Genomic DNA, 24,381 nt, shown 5'->3' with positions numbered 1-24,381 from the left:
CAGGTTAAAGAGGCTTGCATTCCCACTGGAACCAAAGCAAAATTTTTCCTGTTACACTGCAGGACTTTACAATAGGGTTAGGCCCGATAGCATACATAGAACGTTCCAAGGATGAGGGAGTTCGATACATGCAGAACACCCTGTGAAGAAAAGTTGATTCAGCAAGGGACCAGGGTGTAGCTAGAGTCTCTTTTGACTTGTTAGAAATCAGAAGGTGTTCGGCTGCATGTTCACTGGAAAAGAACACCTGAGAGCACAAACCATGCGTTTCCATTTTAAAACCTCTATCCACGCTGCACTGAAGATACCTAAATAACACTGTTTTTGACTGGCCTCTAGTCACTGCAGGCAGCCCTCTGGAAATAAAAGGCGTTTTCTCTAAGGAAACACGGTGCTTCCATAGCATGTGGGGGAACTCCTCCTGTCATGCTCTAGAGCTACAGGGAAACTTGACGTGAGTACTTGCCTCAAGCTAAGGCCTGAAAAGCCCTGCTGAAGCGAAAGTGCTTAACAGTTTCCATTAGGTCGTATTCACAGTTCTGCTATACTTTAACGTTTCTTCACTTTTCTAGACACTAGGCTCCCTCGTGTAGGCACCCTTTTGCCTACAAATACAGTGAGTACCAGCAGGCTCCTCTGCCCTTCTAAGAAACATCCAGGCCTAGTAGCCTTTCCCAGTCAGTCAATGTATTCAGAGGGTAGGGCAACACACTGCACTCTTCCTTGTTAAAGCTACATGTCCTCAGCGCTCCAACAGCTCCAGGGATTCTGTTCTCTCACGTCCTACATGCCATGGAAGTCTGCCTCATTGCCCTCATTGGAGCTACACTAAAAAACGCAATCTGCTTCGCCTTCCTTCTAGAAACTCTTACCCAAGGACCCCATACCTACAGGATAAAGGAGGCTTGCATTCCTACTGGAACCAAAGCAAAGTTTTTCCTGTTACACTGCAGGACTTTACAATAGGGTTAGGCCCGATAGCATACATAGAACGTTCCAAGGATGAAGGAGTTCGATACATGCAGAACACCCTGTGAAGAAAAGTTGATACAGCAAGGGACCAGGGTGTAGCTAGAGTCTCTTTTGACTTGTTAGAAATCAGAAGGTGTTCGGCTGCATGTTCACTGGAAAAGAACACCTGATGGCACAAACCTTGCGTTTCCATTTTAAAAGCTCTATCCATGCTGCACTGAAGATACCTAAATAACACTGTTTTTGACTGGCCTCTAGTCACTGCAGGCAGCCCTCTGGAAAGAAAAGGAGTTTTCTCTAAGAAAACACGGTGCTTCCATAGCATGGCTGGGAGCTCCTCCTGTCATGCTCCAGAGCTACAGGGAAACTTGACGTGAGTACTTGCCTCAAGCTAAGGCCTGAAAAGCCCTGCTGAAGCGAAAGCGCTTAGCAGTTTCCATTAGGTCGTATTCGCAGTTCTGCTCTACTTTAACGTTTCTTCACTTTTCCTGACACTAGGCACCCTCGTGTAGGCACCCCTTTTCTTGCAAATACAGTGAGTACCAGCAGTCTCCTTTGCCCTTCCAGGACACATCCAGACATAAAAGCCTTTCCCAGTAACTCTACGTATTCAGAGTGTAGGGCAACTCCCTGCACCCTTCCTTAAAAAGCTAGGTGGACTCAGCTCTTCCACAGCTCCAGGGATTCTGTTCTCGCACGTCCTACATGCCATGGAAGTCTGCCTCATTGCCCTCATTGGACCTACACTAAGAAACACAATCTGCTTCGCCGTCCTCTAGGAACTCTGACCCAAGGACCCCATACCTACAGGAGAAAGGAGGCTTGCATTCCTACTGCAACCAAAGCACAGTTTTTCCTGGTACACTGCAGGGCTTGAAAATAGGCTTAGGCCTGATAGCATACATAGAACTTTCCAAGAATGAGGGCGTTCGATACATGTAGAACACCCTGTGAAGAAAAGTTGATTCAGCAAGGGACAAGGGTGTAGCTAGAGTCTCTTTTGACTTGTTAGAATTCAGAAGGGTTTTGGCTGCATGTTCACCAGAATAGAAGACCTGATGGCACAAGCCTTGCTTTCCTATTTTAAATCACTATCCATGCTAGCCTGAAGATCCCTAAATAACACTGTTTTTGACTGGCCTCTAGTCACTGTAGGGAGCCCTCTGGAAAGAAAAGGCGTTTTCTCTAAGGAAACACGGTGCTTCCATAGCATGTGGGGGAGCTCCTCCTGTCATGCTCTAGAGCTACAGGGAAACTTGACGTGAGTACTTGCCTCAAGCTAAGGCCTGAAAAGCCCTGCTGAAGCGAAAGCGTGTAGCAGTTTCCATTAGGTCGTATTCGCAGTTCTGCTCTACTTTAACGTTTCTTCACTTTTCCTGACACTAGGCACCCTCGTGTAGGCACCCTTTTTCTTGCAAATACAGTGAGTACCAGCAGTCTCCTTTGCCCTTCCAGGACACATCCAGACATAAAAGCATTTCCCAGTAACTCTACGTATTCAGAGTGTAGGGCAACTCGCTGCACCCTTCCTTAAGAATCTAGGTGGACTCAGCTCTTCAACAGCTCCAGGGATTCTGTTCTCGCACGTCCTACATGCCATGGAAGTCTGCCTCATTGCCCTCATTGGACCTACACTAAAAAAAGCAATCTGCTTCGCCTTCCTTCTAGGAACTCTTACCCAAGGACACCATACCTACAGGTTAAAGAGGCTTGCATTCCTACTGGAACCAAAGCAAATATTTTCCTGTTACACTGCAGGACTTTAGAATAGGGTTAGGCCCGATAGCATACATAGAACGTTCCAAGGATGAGGGAGTTCGATACATGCAGAACACCCTGTGAAGAAAAGTTGATTCAGCAAGGGACAAGGGTGTAGCTAGAGTCTCTTTTGACTTGTTAGAAATCAGAAGGTGTTCGGCTGCATGTTCACTGGAAAAGAACACCTGAGAGCACAAACCTTGCGTTTCCATTTTAAAACCTCTATCCACGCTGCACTGACGATACCTAAATAACACTGTTTTTCACTGGCCTCTAGTCACTGCAGGCAGCCCTCTGGAAAGAAAAGGAGTTTTCTCTAAGGAAACACGGTGCTTCCATAGCATGGGTGGGAGCTCCTCCTGTCATGCTCTAGAGCTACAGGGAAACTTGACGTGAGTACTTGCCTCAAGCTAAGGCCTGAAAAGCCCTGCTGAAGCGAAAGTGCTTAACAGTTTCCATTAGGTCGTATTCGCAGTTCTGCTATACTTTAACGTTTCTTCACTTTTCTAGACACTAGGCACCCTCGTGTAGGCACCCTTTTGCCTACAAATACAGTGATTACCAGCAGGCTCCTCTGCCCTTCTAAGAAACATCCAGGCCTAGTAACCTTTGCCAGTCAGTCAATGTATTCAGAGGGTAGGGCAACACACTGAACTCTTCCTTGGTAAAGCTAGATGTCCTCTGCGCTCCAACAGCTCCAGGAATTCAGTTCTCTCACGTCCTACATGCCATGGAAGTCTGCCTCATTGCCCTCATTTGAGCTACACTAAAAAACGCAATCTGCTTCGCCTTCCTTCTAGAAACTCTTACCCAAGGACCCCATACCTACAGGATAAAGGAGGCTTGTATTCCTACTGGAACCAAAGCAAACTTTTTCCTGTTACACTGCAGGACTTTACAATAGGGTTAGGCCCGATAGCATACATAGAACGTTCCAAGGATGAAGGAGTTCGATACATGCAGAACACCATGTGAAGAAAAGTTGATACAGCAAGGGACCATGGTGTAGCTAGAGTCTCTTTTGACTTGTTAGAAATCAGAAGGTGTTCGGCTGCATGTTCACTGGAAAAGAACACCTGATGGCACACACCTTGCGTTTCCATTTTAAAAGCTCTATCCATGCTGCACTGAAGATACGTAAATAACACTGTTTTTGACTGGCCTCTAGTCATTGCAGGCAGCCCTCTGGAAAGAAAAGGAGTTTTCTCTAAGAAAACACGGTGCTTCCATAGCATGGGTGGGAGCTCCTCCTGTCATGCTCTAGAGCTACAGGGAAACTTGACGTGAGTACTTGCCTCAAGCTAAGGCCTGAAAAGCCCTGCTGAAGCGAAAGCGTGTAGCAGTTTCCATTAGGTCGTATTCGCAGTTCTGCTCTACTTTAACGTTTCTTCACTTTTCCTGACACTAGGCACCCTCGTGTAGGCACCCTTTTTCTTGCAAACACAGTGAGTACCAGCAGTCTCCTTTGCCCTTCCAGGACACATCCAGACATAAAAGCCTTTCCCAGTAACTCTACGTATTCAGAGTGTAGGGCAACTCGCTGCACCCTTCCTTAAGAAGCTAGGTGGACTCAGATCTTCAACAGCTCCAGGGATTCTGTTCTCGCACGTCCTACATGCCATGGAAGTCTGCCTCATTGCCCTCATTGGACCTACACTAAAATAAGCAATCTGCTTCGCCTTCCTTCTAGGAACTCTTACCCAAGGACACCATACCTACAGGTTAAAGAGGCTTGCATTCCTACTGGAACCAAAGCAAATATTTTCCTGTTACACTGCAGGACTTTAGAATAGGGTTAGGCCCGATAGCATACATAGAACGTTCCAAGGATGAGGGAGTTCGATACATGCAGAACACCCTGTGAAGAAAAGTTGATTCAGCAAGGGACCAGGGTGTAGCTAGAGTCTCTTTTGACTTGTTAGAAATCAGAAGGTGTTCGGCTGCATGTTCACTGGAAAAGAACACCTGAGAGCACAAACCTTGCGTTTCCATTTTAAAACCTCTATCCACGCTGCACTGAAGATACCTAAATAACACTGTTTTTGACTGCCCTCTAGTCACTGCAGGCAGCCCTCTGGAAAGAAAAGGAGTTTTCTCTAAGAAAACACGGTGCTTCCATAGCATGGGTGGGAGCTCCTCCTGTCATGCTCTAGAGCTACAGGGAAACTTGACGTGAGTACTTGCCTCAAGCTAAGGCCTGAAAAGCCCTGCTGAAGCGAAAGTGCTTAACAGTTTCCATTAGGTCGTATTCGCAGTTCTGCTATACTTTAACTTTTCTTCACTTTTCTAGACACTAGGCACCCTCGTGTAGGCACCCTTTTTCTTGCAAATACAGTGAGTACCAGCAGTCTCCTTTGCCCTTCCAGGACACATCCAGACATAAAAGCCTTTCCCAGTAACTCTACGTATTCAGAGTTTAGGGCAACTCGCTGCACCCTTCCTTAAAAAGCTAGGTGGACTCAGCTCTTCAACAGCTCCAGGGATTCTGTTCTCGCACGTCCTACATGCCATGGAAGTCTGCCTCATTGCCCTCATTGGACCTACACTAAGAAACACAATCTGCTTCGCCGTCCTCTAGGAACTCTTACCCAAGGACCCCATACCTACAGGAGAAAGGAGGCTTGCATTCCTACTGCAACCAAAGCACAGTTTTTCCTGGTACACTGCAGGGCTTTAAAATAGGCTTAGGCCTGATAGCATACATAGAACTTTCCAAGAATGAGGGCGTGTGATACATGTAGAACACCCTGTGAAGAAAAGTTGATTCAGCAAGGGACAAGGGTGTAGCTAGAGTCTCTTTTGACTTGTTAGAATTCAGAAGGGTTTTGGCTGCATGTTCACCGGAATAGAAGACCTGATGGCACAAGCCTTGCTTTCCCATTTTAAATTTCTATCCATGCTAGCCTGAAGATCCCTAAATAACACTGTTTTTGACTGGCCTCTAGTCACTGTAGGGAGCCCTCTGGAAAGAAAAGGCGTTTTCTCTAAGGAAACACGGTGCTTCCCTAGCATGTGGGGGAGCTCCTCCTGTCATGCTCTAGAGCTACAGGGAAACTTGACGTGAGTACTTGCCTCAAGCTAAGGCCTGAAAAGCCCTCCTGAAGCGAAAGCGCTTAGCAGTTTCCACTAGGTCGTATTCACAGTTCTGCTCTACTTTAACGTTTCTTCACTTTTCCTGACACTAGGCACCCTCGTGTAGGCACCCTTTTTCTTGCAAATACAGTGAGTACCAGCAGTCTCCTTTGCCCTTCCAGGACACATCCAGACATAAAAGCCTTTCCCAGTAACTCTACGTATTCAGAGTGTAGGGCAACTCGCTGCACCCTTCCTTAAGAATCTAGGTGGACTCAGCTCTTCAACAGCTCCAGGGATTCTGTTCTCGCACGTCCTACATGCCATGGAAGTCTGCCTCATTGCCCTCATTGGACGTACACTAAAAAAAGCAATCTGCTTCGCCTTCCTTCTAGGAACTCTTACCCAAGGACACCATACCTACAGTTTAAAGAGGCTTGCATTCCTACTGGAACCAAAGCAAATATTTTCCTGTTACACTGCAGGACTTTAGAATAGGGTTAGGCCCGATAGCATACATAGAACGTTCCAAGGATGAGGGAGTTCGATACATGCAGAACACCCTGTGAAGAAAAGTTGATTCAGCAAGGGACAAGGGTGTAGCTAGAGTCTCTTTTGACTTGTTAGAAATCAGAAGGTGTTCGGCTGCATGTTCACTGGAAAAGAACACCTGAGAGCACAAACCTTGAGTTTTCATTTTAAAACCTCTATCCACGCTGCACTGAAGATACCTAAATAACACTGTTTTTGACTGGCCTCTAGTCACTGCAGGCAGCCCTCTGGAAAGAAAAGGAGTTTTCTCTAAGGAAACACGGTGCTTCCATAGCATGGGTGGGAGCTCCTCCTGTCATGCTCTAGAGCTACAGGGAAACTTGACGTGAGTACTTGCCTCAAGCTAAGGCCTGAAAAGCCCTGCTGAAGCGAAAGTGCTTAACAGTTTCCATTAGGTCGTATTCGCAGTTCTGCTATACTTTAACGTTTCTTCACTTTTCTAGACACTAGGCACCCTCGTGTAGGCACCCTTTTGCCTACAAATACAGTGATTACCAGCAGGCTCCTCTGCCCTTCTAAGAAACATCCAGGCCTAGTAGCCTTTCCCGTCAGTCAATGTATTCAGAGGGTAGGGCAACACACTGCACTCTTCCTTGGTAAAGCTACATGTCCTCAGCGCTCCAACAGCTCCAGGGATTCTGTTCTCTCACGTCCTACATGCCATGGAAGTCTGCCTCATTGCCCTCATTGGAGCTACACTAAAAAACGCAATCTGCTTCGCCTTCCTTCTAGAAACTCTTACCCAAGGACCCCATACCTACAGGATAAAGGAGGCTTGCATTCCTACTGGAACCAAAGCAAAGTTTTTCCTGTTACACTGCAGGACTTTACAATAGGGTTAGGCCCGATAGCATACATAGAACGTTCCAAGGATGAAGGAGTTCGATACATGCAGAACACCCTGTGAAGAAAAGTTGATACAGCAAGGGACCAGGGTGTAGCTAGAGTCTCTTTTGACTTGTTAGAAATCAGAAGGTGTTCGGCTGCATGTTCACTGGAAAAGAACACCTGATGGCACAAACCTTGCGTTTCCATTTTAAAAGCTCTATCCATGCTGCACTGAAGATACCTAAATAACACTGTTTTTGACTGGCCTCTAGTCACTGCAGGCAGCCCTCTGGAAAGAAAAGGAGTTTTCTCTAAGAAAACACGGTGCTTCCATAGCATGGCTGGGAGCTCCTCCTGTCATGCTCTAGAGCTACAGGGAAACTTGACGTGAGTACTTGCCTCAAGCTATGGACTGAAAAGCCCTCCTGAAGCGAAAGCGCTTAGCAGTTTCCATTAGGTCGTATTCGCAGTTCTGCTCTACTTTAACGTTTCTTCACTTTTCCTGACACTAGGCACCCTCGTGTAGGCACCCTTTTTCTTGCAAATACAGTGATTACCAGCAGTCTCCTTTGCCCTTCCAGGACACATCCAGACATAAAAGCCTTTCCCAGTAACTCTACGTATTCAGAGTGTAGGGCAACTCGCTGCACCCTTCCTTAAAAAGCTAGGTGGACTCAGCTCTTCCACAGCTCCAGGGATTCTGTTCTCGCACGTCCTACATGCCATGGAAGTCTGCCTCATTGCCCTCATTGGACCTACACTAAGAAACACAATCTGCTTCGCCGTCCTCTAGGAACTCTTACCCAAGGACCCCATACCTACAGGAGAAAGGAGGCTTGCATTCCTACTGCAACCAAAGCACAGTTTTTCCTGGTACACTGCAGGGCTTGAAAATAGGCTTAGGCCTGATAGCATACATAGAACTTTCCAAGAATGAGGGCGTTCGATACATGTAGAACACCCTGTGAAGAAAAGTTGATTCAGCAAGCGACAAGGGTGTAGCTAGAGTCTCTTTTGACTTGTAAGAATTCAGAAGGGTTTTGGCTGCATGTTCACCAGAATAGAAGACCTGATGGCACAAGCCTTGCTTTCCTATTTTAAATCACTATCCATGCTAGCCTGAAGATCCCTAAATAACACTGTTTTTGACTGGCCTCTAGTCACTGTAGGGAGCCCTCTGGAAAGAAAAGGCGTTTTCTCTAAGGAAACACGGTGCTTCCCTAGCATGTGGGGGAGCTCCTCCTGTCATGCTCTAGAGCTACAGGGAAACTTGACGTGAGTACTTGCCTCAAGCTAAGGCCTGAAAAGCCCTCCTGAAGCGAAAGCGCTTAGCAGTTTCCACTAGGTCATATTCACAGTTCTGCTCTACTTTAACGTTTCTTCACTTTTCCTGACACTAGGCACCCTCGTGTAGGCACCCTTTTTCTTGCAAATACAGTGAGTACCAGCAGTCTCCTTTGCCCTTCCAGGACACATCCAGACATAAAAGCCTTTCCCAGTAACTCTACGTATTCAGAGTGTAGGGCAACTCGCTGCACCCTTCCTTAAGAATCTAGGTGGACTCAGCTCTTCAACAGCTCCAGGGATTCTGTTCTCGCACGTCCTACATGCCATGGAAGTCTGCCTCATTGCCCTCATTGGACGTACACTAAAAAAAGCAATCTGCTTCGCCTTCCTTCTAGGAACTCTTACCCAAGGACACCATACCTACAGTTTAAAGAGGCTTGCATTCCTACTGGAACCAAAGCAAATATTTTCCTGTTACACTGCAGGACTTTAGAATAGGGTTAGGCCCGATAGCATACATAGAACGTTCCAAGGATGAGGGAGTTCGATACATGCAGAACACCCTGTGAAGAAAAGTTGATTCAGCAAGGGACAAGGGTGTAGCTAGAGTCTCTTTTGACTTGTTAGAAATCAGAAGGTGTTCGGCTGCATGTTCACTGGAAAAGAACACCTGAGAGCACAAACCTTGAGTTTTCATTTTAAAACCTCTATCCACGCTGCACTGAAGATACCTAAATAACACTGTTTTTGACTGGCCTCTAGTCACTGCAGGCAGCCCTCTGGAAAGAAAAGGAGTTTTCTCTAAGGAAACACGGTGCTTCCATAGCATGGGTGGGAGCTCCTCCTGTCATGCTCTAGAGCTACAGGGAAACTTGACGTGAGTACTTGCCTCAAGCTAAGGCCTGAAAAGCCCTGCTGAAGCGAAAGTGCTTAACAGTTTCCATTAGGTCGTATTCGCAGTTCTGCTATACTTTAACGTTTCTTCACTTTTCTAGACACTAGGCACCCTCGTGTAGGCACCCTTTTGCCTACAAATACAGTGATTACCAGCAGGCTCCTCTGCCCTTCTAAGAAACATCCAGGCCTAGTAGCCTTTCCCGTCAGTCAATGTATTCAGAGGGTAGGGCAACACACTGCACTCTTCCTTGGTAAAGCTACATGTCCTCAGCGCTCCAACAGCTACAGGGATTCTGTTCTCTCACGTCCTACATGCCATGGAAGTCTGCCTCATTGCCCTCATTGGAGCTACACTAAAAAACGCAATCTGCTTCGCCTTCCTTCTAGAAACTCTTACCCAAGGACCACATACCTACAGGATAAAGGAGGCTTGCATTCCTACTGGAACCAAAGCAAAGTTTTTCCTGTTACACTGCAGGACTTTACAATAGGGTTAGGCCCGATAGCATACATAGAACGTTCCAAGGATGAAGGAGTTTGATACATGCAGAACACCCTGTGAAGAAAAGTTGATACAGCAAGGGACCAGGGTGTAGCTAGAGTCTCTTTTGACTTGTTAGAAATCAGAAGGTGTTCGGCTGCATGTTCACTGGAAAAGAACACCTGATGGCACAAACCTTGCGTTTCCATTTTAAAAGCTCTATCCATGGTGCACTGAAGATACCTAAATAACACTGTTTTTGACTGGCCTCTAGTCACTGCAGGCAGGCCTCTGGAAAGAAAAGGAGTTTTCTCTAAGAAAACACGGTGCTTCCATAGCATGGGTGGGAGCTCCTCCTGTCATGCTCTAGAGCTACAGGGAAACTTGACGTGAGTACTTGCCTCAAGCTAAGGCCTGAAAAGCCCTGCTGAAGCGAAAGCGCTTAGCAGTTTCCATTAGGTCGTATTCGCAGTTCTGCTCTACTTTAACGTTTCTTCACTTTTCCTGACACTAGGCACCCTCGTGTAGGCACCCTTTTTCTTGCAAATACAGGGAGTACCAGCAGTCTCCTTTGCCCTTCCAAGACACATCCAGACATAAAAGCCTTTCCCAGTAACTCTACCTATTCAGAGTGTAGGGCAACTCGCTACACCCTTCCTTAAGAAGCTAGGTGGACTCAGCTCTTCAACAGCTCCAGGGATTCTGTTCTCGCACGTCCTACATGCCATGGAAGTCTGCCTCATTGCCCTCATTGGACCTACACTAAGAAACACAATCTGCTTCGCCGTCCTCTAGGAACTCTTACCCAAGGACCCCATACCTACAGGAGAAAGGAGGCTTGCATTCCTACTGCAACCAAAGCACAGTTTTTCCTGGTACACTGCAGGGCTTAAAAATAGGCTTAGGCTTGATAGCATACATAGAACTTTCCAAGAATGAGGGCGTTCGATACATGCAGAACACCCTGTGAAGAAAAGTTGACTCAGCAAGGGACAAGGGTGTAGCTAGAGTCTCTTTTGACTTGTTAGAAATCAGAAGGGTTTTGGCTGCATGTTCACCGGAATAGAAGACCTGATGGCACAAGCCTTGCTTTCCCATTTTAAATCTCTATCCATGCTAGCCTGAAGATCCCTAAATAACACTGTTTTTGACTGGCCTCTAGTCACTGTAGGGAGCCCTCTGGAAAGAAAAGGCGTTTTCTCTAAGGAAACACGGTGCTTCCATAGCATGTGGGGGAGCTCCTCCTGTCATGCTCTAGAGCTACAGGGAAACTTGACGTGAGTACTTGCCTCAAGCTAAGGCCTGAAAAGCGCTCCTGAAGCGAAAGCGCTTAGCAGTTTCCACTAGGTCGTATTCGCAGTTCTGCTCTACTTTAACGTTTCTTCACTTTTCCTGACACTAGGCACCCTCGTGTAGGCACCCTTTTTCTTGCAAATACAGTGAGTACCAGCAGTCTCCTTTGCCCTTCCAGGACACGTCCAGACATAAAAGCCTTTCCCATTAACTCTACGTATTCAGAGTGTAGGGCAACTCGCTGCACCCTTCCTTAAGAAGCTAGGTGGACTCAGCTCTTCAACAGCTCCAGGGATTCTGTTCTCGCACTTCCTACATGCCATGGAAATCTGCCTCATTGCCCTCATTGGACCTACACTAAAAAAAGCAATCTGCTTCGCCTTCCTTCTAGGAACTCTTACCCAAGGACACCATACCTACAGGTTAAAGAGGCTTGCATTCCTACTGGAACCAAAGCAAATATTTTCCTGTTACACTGCAGGACTTTAGAATAGGGTTAGGCCCGATAGCATACACAGAACGTTCCAAGGATGAGGGAGTTCGATACATGCAGAACACCCTGTGAAGAAAAGTTGATTCAGCAAGGGACCAGGGTGTAGCTAGAGTCTCTTTTGACTTTTTAGAAATCAGAAGGTGTTCGGCTGCATGTTCACTGGAAAACAACACCTGAGAGCACAAACCTTGCGTTTCCATTTTAAAACCTCTATCCACGCTGCACTGAAGATACCTAAATAACACTGTTTTTGACTGGCCTCTAGTCACTGCAGGCAGCCCTCTGGAAAGAAAATGAGTTTTCTCTAAGAAAACACGGTGCTTCCATAGCATGGGTGGGAGCTCCTCCTGTCATGCTCTAGAGCTACAGGGAAACTTGACGTGAGTACTTGCCTCAAGCTAAGGCCTGAAAAGCCCTGCTGAAGCGAAAGTGCTTAGCAGTTTCCATTAGGTCGTATTCGAAGTTCTGCTATACTTTAACGTTTCTTCACTTTTCTAGACACTAGGCACCCTCGTGTAGGCACCCTTTTGCCTACAAATACAGTGAGTACCAGCAGTATCCTCTGCCCTTCTAAGAAACATCCAGGCCTAGTAGCCTTTCCCAGTCAGTCAATGTATTCAGAGGGTAGGGCAACACACTGCACTCTTCCTTGGGAAAGCTAGATGTCCTCAGCGCTCCAACAGCTCCAGGGATTCTGTTCTCTCACGTCCTACATGCCATGGAAGTCTGCCTCATTGCCCTCATTGGAGCTACACTAAAAAACGCAATCTGCTTCGCCTTCCTTCTAGAAACTCTTACCCAAGGACCCCATACCTACAGGATAAAGGAGGCTTGCATTCCTACTGGAACCAAAGCAATGTTTTTCCTGTTACACTGCAGGACTTTACAATAGGGTTAGGCCCGATAGCATACATAGAACGTTCCAAGGATGAAGGAGTTCGATACATGCAGAACACCCTGTGAAGAATAGTTGATACAGCAAGGGACCAGGGTGTAGCTAGAGTCTCTTTTGACTTGTTATAAATCAGAAGGTGTTCGGCTGCATGTTCACTGGAAAAGAACACCTGATGGCACAAACCTTGCGTTTCCATTTTAAAAGCTCTATCCATGGTGCACTGAAGATACCTAAATAACACTGTTTTTGACTGGCCTCTAGTCACTGCAGGCAGGCCTCTGGAAAGAAAAGGAGTTTTCTCTAAGAAAACACGGTGCTTCCATAGCATGGGTGGGAGCTCCTCCTGTCATGCTCTAGAGCTACAGTGAACGTTGACGTGAGTACTTGCCTCAAGCTAAGGCCTGAAAAGCCCTGCTGAAGCAAAAGCGTGTAGCAGTTTCCATTAGGTCGTATTCGCAGTTCTGCTCTACTTTAACGTTTCTTCACTTTTCCTGACACTAGGCACCCTCGTGTAGGCACCCTTTTTCTTGCAAATACAGTGAGTACCAGCAGTCTCCTTTCCCCTTCCAGGACACATCCAGACATAAAAGCCTTTCCCAGTAACTGTACGTATTCAGAGTGTAGGGCAACTCGCTGCACCCTTCCTTAAGAAGCTAGGTGGACTCAGATCTTCAACAGCTCCAGGGATTCTGTTCTCGCACGTCCTACATGCCATGGAAGTCTGCCTCATTGCCCTCATTGGACCTACACTAAGAAACACAATCTGCTTCGCCGTCCTCTAGGAACTCTTACCCAAGGACCCCATACCTACAGGAGAAAGGAGGCTTGCATTCCTACTGCAACCAAAGCACAGTTTTTCCTGGTACACTGCAGGGCTTTAAAATAGGCTTAGGCTTGATAGCATACATAGAACTTTCCAAGAATGAGGGCGTTCGATACATGCAGAACACCCTGTGAAGAAAAGTTGACTCAGCAAGGGACAAGGGTGTAGCTAGAGTCTCTTTTGACTTGTTAGAATTCAGAAGGGTTTTGGCTGCATGTTCACCGGAATAGAAGACCTGATAGCACAAGCCTTGCTTTCCCAATTTAAATCTCTATCCATGCTAGCCTGAAGATCCCTAAATAACACTGTTTTTGACTGGCCTCTAGTCACTGTAGGGAGCCCTCTGGAAAGAAAAGGCGTTTTCTCTAAGGAAACACGGTGCTTCCATAGCATGTGGGGGAGCTCCTCCTGTCATGCTCTAGAGCTACAGGGAAACTTGACGTGAGTACTTGCCTCAAGCTAAGGCCTGAAAAGCCCTCCTGAAGCGAAAGCGCTTAGCAGTTTCCATTAGGTCGTATTCGTAGTTCTGCTCTACATTAACGTTTCTTCACTTTTCCTGACACTAGGCACCCTCGTGTAGGCACCCTTTTTCTTGCAACTACAGTGAGTACCAGCAGTCTCCTTTTCCCTTCCAGGACACATCCAGACATAAAAGCCTTTCCCAGTCACTCCACGTATTCATTGTGTAGGGCAACTCGCTGCACCCTTCCTTAAGAAGCTAGGTGGACTCAGCTCTTCAACAGCTCCAGCGATTCTGTTCTCGCACGTCCTACATGCCATGGAAGTCTGCCTCATTGCCCTCATTGGACCTACACTAAAAAAAGCAATCTGCTTCGCCTTCCTTCTAGGAACTCTTACCCAAGGACACCATACCTACAGGTTAAAGAGGCTTGCATTCCTACTGGAACCAAAGCAAAGTTTTTCCTGTTACACTGCAGGACTTTACAATAGGGTTAGGCCCGATAGCATACATAGAACGTTCCAAGGATGAGGGAGTTCGATACATGCAGAACACCCTGTGAAGAAAAGTTGATTCAGCAAGGGACAAGGGTGTAGCTAGAGTCTCTTTTGACTTGTTAGAAATCAGAAGGTGTTCGGCTGCATGTTCACTGGAAAAGAACACCTGATGGCACAAACCTTGCGTTTCCATTTTAAAAGCTCTATCCATGCTGCACTGAAGATACCTAAATAACACTGTTTTTGACTGGCCTCTAGTCACTGCAGGCAGCCCTCTGGAAAGAAAAGGGGTTTTCTGTAAGAAAACACGGTGCTTCCATAGCATGGCTGGGAGCTCCTCCTGTCATTCTCTAGAGCTACAGGGAAACTTGACGTGAGTACTTGCCTCAAGCTAAGGCCTGAAAAGCCCTGCTGAAGCAAAACCGTGTAGCAGTTTCCAATAGGTCGTATTCGCAGTTCTGCTCTACTTTAACGTTTCTTCACTTTTCCTGACACTAGGCACCCTCGTGTAGGCACCCTTTTTCTTGCAAATACAGGGAGTACCAGCAGTCTCCTTTGCCCTTCCAGGACACATCCAGACATAAAAGCCTTTCCCAGTAACTCTACGTATTCAGAGTGTAGGGCAACTCGCTGCACCCTTCCTTAAGAAGCTAGGTGGACTCAGCTCTTCAACAGCTCCAGGGATTCTGTTCTCGCACGTCCTACATGCCATGGAAGTCTGCCTCATTGCCCTCATTGGACCTACACTAAAAAAAGCAATCTGCTTCGCCTTCCTTCTAGGAACTCTTACCCAAGGACACCATACCTACAGGTTAAAGAGGCTTGCATTCCTACTGGAACCAAAGCAAAGTTTTTCCTGTTACACTGCAGGACTTTACAATAGGGTTAGGCCCGATAGCATACATAGAACGTTCCAAGGATGAGGGAGTTCGATACATGCAGAACACCCTGTGAAGAAAAGTTGATTCAGCAAGGGACAAGGGTGTAGCTAGAGTCTCTTTTGACTTGTTAGAAATCAGAAGGTGTTCGGCTGCATGTTCACTGGAAAAGAACACCTGATGGCACAAACCTTGCGTTTCCATTTTAAAAGCTCTATCCATGCTGCACTGAAGATACCTAAATAACACTGTTTTTGACTGGCCTCTAGTCACTGCAGGCAGCCCTCTGGAAAGAAAAGGGGTTTTCTGTAAGAAAACACGGTGCTTCCATAGCATGGCTGGGAGCTCCTCCTGTCATTCTCTAGAGCTACAGGGAAACTTGACGTGAGTACTTGCCTCAAGCTAAGGCCTGAAAAGCCCTGCTGAAGCAAAACCGTGTAGCAGTTTCCAATAGGTCGTATTCGCAGTTCTGCTCTACTTTAACGTTTCTTCACTTTTCCTGACACTAGGCACCCTCGTGTAGGCACCCTTTTTCTTGCAAATACAGGGAGTACCAGCAGTCTCCTTTGCCCTTCCAGGACACATCCAGACATAAAAGCCTTTCCCAGTAACTCTACGTATTCAGAGTGTAGGGCAACTCGCTGCACCCTTCCTTAAGAAGCTAGGTGGACTCAGCTCTTCAACAGCTCCAGGGATTCTGTTCTCGCACGTCCTACATGCCATGGAAGTCTGCCTCATTGCCCTCATTGGACCTACACTAAGAAACACAATCTGCTTGGCCGTCCTCTAGGAACTCTTACCCAAGGACCCCATACCTACAGGAGAAAGGAGGCTTGCATTCCTACTGCAACCAAAGCACAGTTTTTCCTGGTACACTGCAGGGCTTGAAAATAGGCTTATGCCTGTTAGCATACATAGAACTTTCCAAGAATGAGGGCGTTCGATACATGCAGAACACCCTGTGAAGAAAAGTTGATTCAGCTAGGGATCAGGGTGTAGCTAGAGTCTCTTTTGACTTGTTAGAAATCAGAAGGGTTTTGGATGCATGTTCACCGGAATGGAAGACCTGATGGCACAAGCCTTGCTTTCCCATTTTAAATCTCTATCCATGCTAGCCTGAAGATCCCTAAATAACACTGTTTTTGACTGGCCTCTAGTCACTGTAGGGAGCCCTCTGAAGAGAAAAGGAGTTTTCTCTAAGGAAACACGGTGCTTCCATAGCATGTGGGGGAGCTCCTCCTGTCATGCTCTAGAGCTACAGGGAAACTTGACGTGAGTACTTGCCTCAAGCTAAGGCCTGGAAAGCGCTCCTGAAGCGAAAGCCCTTAGCAGTTTCCACTAGGTCGTATTCGCAGTTCTGCTCTACTTTAACGTTTCTTCACTTTTCCTGACACTAGGCACCCTCGTGTAGGCACCCTTTTTCTTGCAAATACAGTGAGTACCAGCAGTCTCCTTTGCCCTTCCAGGACACATCCAGACATAAAAGCCTTTCCCAGTAACTCTACGTATTCAGAGTGTAGGGCAACTCGCTGCACCCTTCCTTAAGAAGCTAGGTGGACTCAGCTCTTCAACAGCTCCAGGGACTGTTCTCGCACGTCCTACATGCCATGGAAGCCTGCCTCATTGCCCTCATTGGACCTACACTAAAAAAAGCAATCTGCTTCGCCTTCCTTCTAGGAACTCTTACCCAAGGACCCCATACCTACAGGTTAAAGAGGCTTGCATTCCTACTGGAACCAAAGCAAAGTTTTTCCTGTTACACTGCAGGACTTTACAATAGGGTTAGGCCCGATAGCATACATAGAACGTTCCAAGGATGAGGGAGTTCGATACATGCAGAACACCCTGTGAAGAAAAGTTGATTCAGCAAGGGACCAGGGTGTAGCTAGAGTCTCTTTTGACTTGTTAGAAATCAGAAGGTGTTCGGCTGCATGTTCACTGGAAAAGAACACCTGAGAGCACAAACCATGCGTTTCCATTTTAAAACCTCTATCCACGCTGCACTGAAGATACCTAAATAACACTGTTTTTGACTCGCCTCTAGTCACTGCAGGCAGCCCTCTGGAAAGAAAAGGAGTTTTCTCTAAGGAAACACGTTGCTTCCATAGCATGGGTGGGAGCTCCTCCTGTCATGCTCTAGAGCTACAGGGAAACTTGACGTGAGTACTTGCCTCAAGCTAAGGCCTGAAAAGCCCTGCTGAAGCGAAAGTGCTTAACAGTTTCCATTAGGTCGTATTCACAGTTCTGCTCTACTTTAACGTTTCTTCACTTTTCTAGACACTAGGCACCCTCGTGTAGGCACCCTTTTTCTTGCAAATACAGTGAGTACCAGCAGTCTCCTTTGCCCTTCCAGGACACATCCAGACATAAAAGCCTTTCCCAGTAACTCTACGTATTCAGAGTGTAGGGCAACTCGCTGCACCCTTCCTTAAGAAGCTAGGTGGACTCAGCTCTTCAACAGCTCCAGGGATTCTGTTCTCGCACGTCCTACATGCCATGGAAGTCTGCCTCATTGCCCTCATTGGACCTACACTAAGAAACACAATCTGCTTCGCCGTCCTCTAGGAACTCTTACCCAAGGACCCCATACCTACAGGAGAAAGGAGGCTTGCATTCCTACTGCAACCAAAGCACAGTTTTTTCTGGTACACTGCAGGGCTTGAAAATAGGCTTAGGTCTGATAGCATACATAGAACTTTCCAAGAATGAGGGCGTTTGATACATGTAGAACACCCTGTGAAGAAAAGTTGATTCAACAAGGGACAAGGGTGTAGCTAGAGTCTCTTTTGACTTGTAAGAATTCAGAAGGGTTTTGGCTGCATGTTCACCAGAATAGAAGACCTGATGGCACAAGCCTTGCTTTCCTATTTTAAATCACTATCCATGCTAGCCTGAAGATCCCTAAATAACACTGTTTTTGACTGGCCTCTAGTCACTGTAGGGAGCCCTCTGGAAAGAAAAGGCGTTTTCTCTAAGGAAACACGGTGCTTCCATAGCATGGGTGGGAGCTCCTCCTGTCATGCTCTAGAGCTACAGGGAAACTTGACGTGAGTACTTGCCTCAAGCTAACGCCTGAAAAGCCCTGCTGAAGCGAAAGTGCTTAACAGTTTCCATTAGGTCGTATTCGCAGTTCTGCTATACTTTAACGTTTCTTCACTTTTCTAGACATTAGGCACCCTCGTGTAGGCACCCTTTTGCCTACAAATACAGTGAGTACCAGCAGGCTCCTCTGCCCTTCTAAGAAACATCCAGGCCTAGTAGCCTTTCGCAGTCAGTCAATGTATTCAGAGGGTAGGGCAACACACTGCACTCTTCCTTGGAAAAGCTAGATGTCCTCAGCGCTCCAACAGCTCCAGGGATTCTGTTCTCTCACGTCCTACATGCCATGGAAGTCTGCCTCATTGCCCTCATTGGAGCTACACTAAAAAACGCAATCTGCTTCGCCTTCCTTCTAGAAACTCTTACCCAAGGACCCCATACCTACAGGATAAAGGAGGCTTGCATTCCTACTGGAACCAAAGCAAAGTTTTTCCTGTTACACTGCAGGACTTTACAATAGGGTTAGGCCCGATAGCATACATAGAACGTTCCAAGGATGAAGGAGTTCGATACATGCAGAACACCCTGTGAAGAAAAGTTGATACAGCAAGGGACCAGGGTGTAGCTAGAGTCTCTTTTGACTTGTTAGAAATCAGAATGTGTTTGGCTGCATGTTCACTGGAAAAGAACACCTGATGGCACAAACCTTGCGTTTCCATTTTAAAAGCTCTATCCATGCTGCACTGAAGATACCTAAATAACACTGTTTTTGACTGGCCTCTAGTCACTGCAGGCAGCCCTCTGGAAAGAAAAGGAGTTTTCTCTAAGGAAACACGGTGCTTCCATAGCATGGTTGGGAGCTCCTCCTGTCATGCTCTAGAGCTACAGGGAAACTTGACGTGAGTACTTGCTTCAAGCTAAGGCCTGAAAAGCCCTGCTGAAGCGAAAGCGCTTAGCAGTTTCCATTAGGTCGTATTCGCAGTTCTGCTCTACTTTAACGTTTCTTCACTTTACCTGACACTAGGCACCCTCGTGTAGGCACCCTTTTTCTTGCAAATACAGTGAGTACCAGCAGTCTCCTTTGCCCTTCCAGGACACATCCAGACATAAAAGCCTTTCCCAGTAACTCTACGTATTCAGAGTGTAGGGCAACTCGCTGCACCCTTCCTTAAGAAGCTAGGTGGACTCAGCTCTTCAACAGCTCCAGGGATTCTGTTCTCGCACGTCCTACATGCCATGGAAGTCTGCCTCATTGCCCTCATTGGACCTACACTAAGAAACACAATTTGCTTCGCCGTCCTCTAGGAACTCTGACCCAAGGACCCGATACCTACAGGAGAAAGGAGGCTTGCATTCCTATTGCAACCAAAGCACAGTTTTTCCTGGTACACTGCAGGGCTTGAAAATAGGCTTAGGCCTGATAGCATACATAGAACTTTCCAAGAATGAGGGCGTTCGATACATGCAGAACACCCTGTGAAGAAAAGTTGATTCAGCAAGGGACCAGGGTGTAGCTAGAGTCTCTTTTGACTTGTTAGAAATCAGAAGGGTTTTGGATGCATGTTCACCGGAATGGAAGACCTGATGGCACAAGCCTTGCTTTCCCATTTTAAATCTCTATCCATGCTAGCCTGAAGATCCCTAAATAACACTGTTTTTGACTGGCCTCTAGTCACTGTAGGGAGCCCTCTGAAGAGAAAAGGAGTTTTCTCTAAGGAAACACGGTGCTTCCATAGCATGTGGGGGAGCTCCTCCTGTCATGCTCTAGAGCTACAGGGAAACTTGACGTGAGTACTTGCCTCAAGCTAAGGCCTGAAAAGCGCTCCTGAAGCGAAAGCCCTTAGCAGTTTCCACTAGGTCGTATTCGCAGTTCTGCTCTACTTTAACGTTTCTTCACTTTTCCTGACACTAGGCACCCTCGTGTAGGCACCCTTTTTCTTGCAAATACAGTGAGTACCAGCAGTCTCCTTTGCCCTTCCAGGACACATCCAGACATAAAAGCCTTTCCCAGTAACTCTACGTATTCAGAGTGTAGGGCAACTCGCTGCACCCTTCCTTAAGAAGCTAGGTGGACTCAGCTCTTCAACAGCTCCAGGGACTGTTCTCGCACGTCCTACATGCCATGGAAGCCTGCCTCATTGCCCTCATTGGACCTACACTAAAAAAAGCAATCTGCTTCGCCTTCCTTCTAGGAACTCTTACCCAAGGACCCCATACCTACAGGTTAAAGAGGCTTGCATTCCTACTGGAACCAAAGCAAAGTTTTTCCTGTTACACTGCAGGACTTTACAATAGGGTTAGGCCCGATAGCATACATAGAACGTTCCAAGGATGAGGGAGTTCGATACATGCAGAACACCCTGTGAAGAAAAGTTGATTCAGCAAGGGACCAGGGTGTAGCTAGAGTCTCTTTTGACTTGTTAGAAATCAGAAGGTGTTCGGCTGCATGTTCACTGGAAAAGAACACCTGAGAGCACAAACCATGCGTTTCCATTTTAAAACCTCTATCCACGCTGCACTGAAGATACCTAAATAACACTGTTTTTGACTCGCCTCTAGTCACTGCAGGCAGCCCTCTGGAAAGAAAAGGAGTTTTCTCTAAGGAAACACGTTGCTTCCATAGCATGGGTGGGAGCTCCTCCTGTCATGCTCTAGAGCTACAGGGAAACTTGACGTGAGTACTTGCCTCAAGCTAAGGCCTGAAAAGCCCTGCTGAAGCGAAAGTGCTTAACAGTTTCCATTAGGTCGTATTCACAGTTCTGCTCTACTTTAACGTTTCTTCACTTTTCTAGACACTAGGCACCCTCGTGTAGGCACCCTTTTTCTTGCAAATACAGTGAGTACCAGCAGTCTCCTTTGCCCTTCCAGGACACATCCAGACATAAAAGCCTTTCCCAGTAACTCTACGTATTCAGAGTGTAGGGCAACTCGCTGCACCCTTCCTTAAGAAGCTAGGTGGACTCAGCTCTTCAACAGCTCCAGGGATTCTGTTCTCGCACGTCCTACATGCCATGGAAGTCTGCCTCATTGCCCTCATTGGACCTACACTAAGAAACACAATCTGCTTCGCCGTCCTCTAGGAACTCTTACCCAAGGACCCCATACCTACAGGAGAAAGGAGGCTTGCATTCCTACTGCAACCAAAGCACAGTTTTTTCTGGTACACTGCAGGGCTTGAAAATAGGCTTAGGTCTGATAGCATACATAGAACTTTCCAAGAATGAGGGCGTTCGATACATGTAGAACACCCTGTGAAGAAAAGTTGATTCAACAAGGGACAAGGGTGTAGCTAGAGTCTCTTTTGACTTGTAAGAATTCAGAAGGGTTTTGGCTGCATGTTCACCAGAATAGAAGACCTGATGGCACAAGCCTTGCTTTCCTATTTTAAATCACTATCCATGCTAGCCTGAAGATCCCTAAATAACACTGTTTTTGACTGGCCTCTAGTCACTGTAGGGAGCCCTCTGGAAAGAAAAGCCGTTTTCTCTAAGGAAACACGGTGCTTCCATAGCATGGGTGGGAGCTCCTCCTGTCATGCTCTAGAGCTACAGGGAAACTTGACGTGAGTACTTGCCTCAAGCTAACGCCTGAAAAGCCCTGCTGAAGCGAAAGTGCTTAACAGTTTCCATTAGGTCGTATTCGCAGTTCTGCTATACTTTAACGTTTCTTCACTTTTCTAGACATTAGGCACCCTCGTGTAGGCACCCTTTTGCCTACAAATACAGTGAGTACCAGCAGGCTCCTCTGCCCTTCTAAGAAACATCCAGGCCTAGTAGCCTTTCGCAGTCAGTCAATGTATTCAGAGGGTAGGGCAACACACTGCACTCTTCCTTGGAAAAGCTAGATGTCCTCAGCGCTCCAACAGCTCCAGGGATTCTGTTCTCTCACGTCCTACATGCCATGGAAGTCTGCCTCATTGCCCTCATTGGAGCTACACTAAAAAACGCAATCTGCTTCACCTTCCTTCTAGAAACTCTTACCCAAGGACCCCATACCTACAGGATAAAGGAGGCTTGCATTCCTACTGGAACCAAAGCAAAGTTTTTCCTGTTACACTGCAGGACTTTACAATAGGGTTAGGCCCGATAGCATACATAGAACGTTCCAAGGATGAAGGAGTTCGATACATGCAGAACACCCTGTGAAGAAAAGTTGATACAGCAAGGGACCAGGGTGTAGCTAGAGTCTCTTTTGACTTGTTAGAAATCAGAATGTGTTTGGCTGCATGTTCACTGGAAAAGAACACCTGATGGCACAAACCTTGCGTTTCCATTTTAAAAGCTCTATCCATGCTGCACTGAAGATACCTAAATAACACTGTTTTTGACTGGCCTCTAGTCACTGCAGGCAGCCCTCTGGAAAGAAAAGGAGTTTTCTCTAAGGAAACACGGTGCTTCCATAGCATGGTTGGGAGCTCCTCCTGTCATGCTCTAGAGCTACAGGGAAACTTGACGTGAGTACTTGCTTCAAGCTAAGGCCTGAAAAGCCCTGCTGAAGCGAAAGCGCTTAGCAGTTTCCATTAGGTCGTATTCGCAGTTCTGCTCTACTTTAACGTTTCTTCACTTTACCTGACACTAGGCACCCTCGTGTAGGCACCCTTTTTCTTGCAAATACAGTGAGTACCAGCAGTCTCCTTTGCCCTTCCAGGACACATCCAGACATAAAAGCCTTTCCCAGTAACTCTACGTATTCAGAGTGTAGGGCAACTCGCTGCACCCTTCCTTAAGAAGCTAGGTGGACTCAGCTCTTCAACAGCTCCAGGGATTCTGTTCTCGCACGTCCTACATGCCATGGAAGTCTGCCTCATTGCCCTCATTGGACCTACACTAAGAAACACAATTTGCTTCGCCGTCCTCTAGGAACTCTGACCCAAGGAACCGATACCTACAGGAGAAAGGAGGCTTGCATTCCTATTGCAACCAAAGCACAGTTTTTCCTGGTACACTGCAGGGCTTGAAAATAGGCTTAGGCCTGATAGCATACATAGAACTTTCCAAGAATGAGGGCGTTCGATACATGCAGAACACCCTCTGAAGAAAAGTTGATTCAGCAAGGGACAAGTGTGTAGCTAGAGTCTCTTTTGACTTGTTAGAAATCAGAAGGTGTTCGGCTGCATGTTCACTGGAAAAGAACACCTGAGAGCACAAACCTTGCGTTTCCATTTTAAAACCTCTATCCACGCTGCACTGAAGATACCTAAATAACACTGTTTTTGACTGGCCTCTAGTCACTGCAGGCAGCCCTCTGGAAAGAAAAGGAGTTTTCTCTAAGGAAACACGGTGCTTCCATAGCATGGGTGGGAGCTCCTCCTGTCATGCTCTAGAGCTACAGGGAAACTTGACGTGAGTACTTGCCTCAAGCTAAGGCCTGAAAAGCCCTGCTGAAGCGAAAGTGCTTAACAGTTTCCATTAGGTCGTATTCGCAGTTCTGCTCTACTTTAACGTTTCTCACTTTTCTAGACACTAGGCACCCTCGTGTAGGCACCCTTTTGCCTACAAATACAGTGAGTACCAGCAGGCTCCTCTGCCCTTCTAAGAAACATCCAGGCCTAGTAGCCTTTCCCAGTCAGTCAATGTATTCAGAGGGTAGGGCAACACACTGCACTCTTCCTTGGTAAAGCTAGATGTCCTCAGCGCTCCAACAGCTCCAGGGATTCTGTTCTCTCACGTCCTACATGCCATGGAAGTCTGCCTCATTGCCCTCATTGGAGCTACACTAAAAAACGCAATCTGCTTCGCCTTCCTTCTAGAAACTCTTACCCAAGGACCCCATACCTACAGGATAAAGGAGGCTTGCATTCCTACTGGAACCAAAGCAAAGTTTTTCCTGGTACACTGCAGGACTTTACAATAGGGTTAGGCCCGATAGCATACATAGAACGTTCCAAGGATGAAGGAGTTCCATACATGCAGAACACCCTGTGAAGAAAAGTTGATACAGCAAGGGACCAGGGTGTAGCTAGAGTCTCTTTTGACTTGTTAGAAATCAGAAGGTGTTCGGCTGCATGTTCACTGGAAAAGTACACCTGATGGCACAAACCTTGCGTTTCCATTTTAAAAGCTCTATCCATGCTGCACTGAAGATACCTAAATAACACTGTTTTTGACTCGCCTCTAGTCACTGTAGGGAGCCCTCTGGAAAGAAAAGGCGTTTTCT

The sequence above is a fragment of the Eschrichtius robustus genome, chromosome 21 (genome assembly GCF_028021215.1).
Source record: "Eschrichtius robustus isolate mEscRob2 chromosome 21, mEscRob2.pri, whole genome shotgun sequence".
Lineage (NCBI taxonomy): Eukaryota > Metazoa > Chordata > Mammalia > Artiodactyla > Eschrichtiidae > Eschrichtius > Eschrichtius robustus.
Note: the sequence above shows the minus strand (reverse complement) of the source record.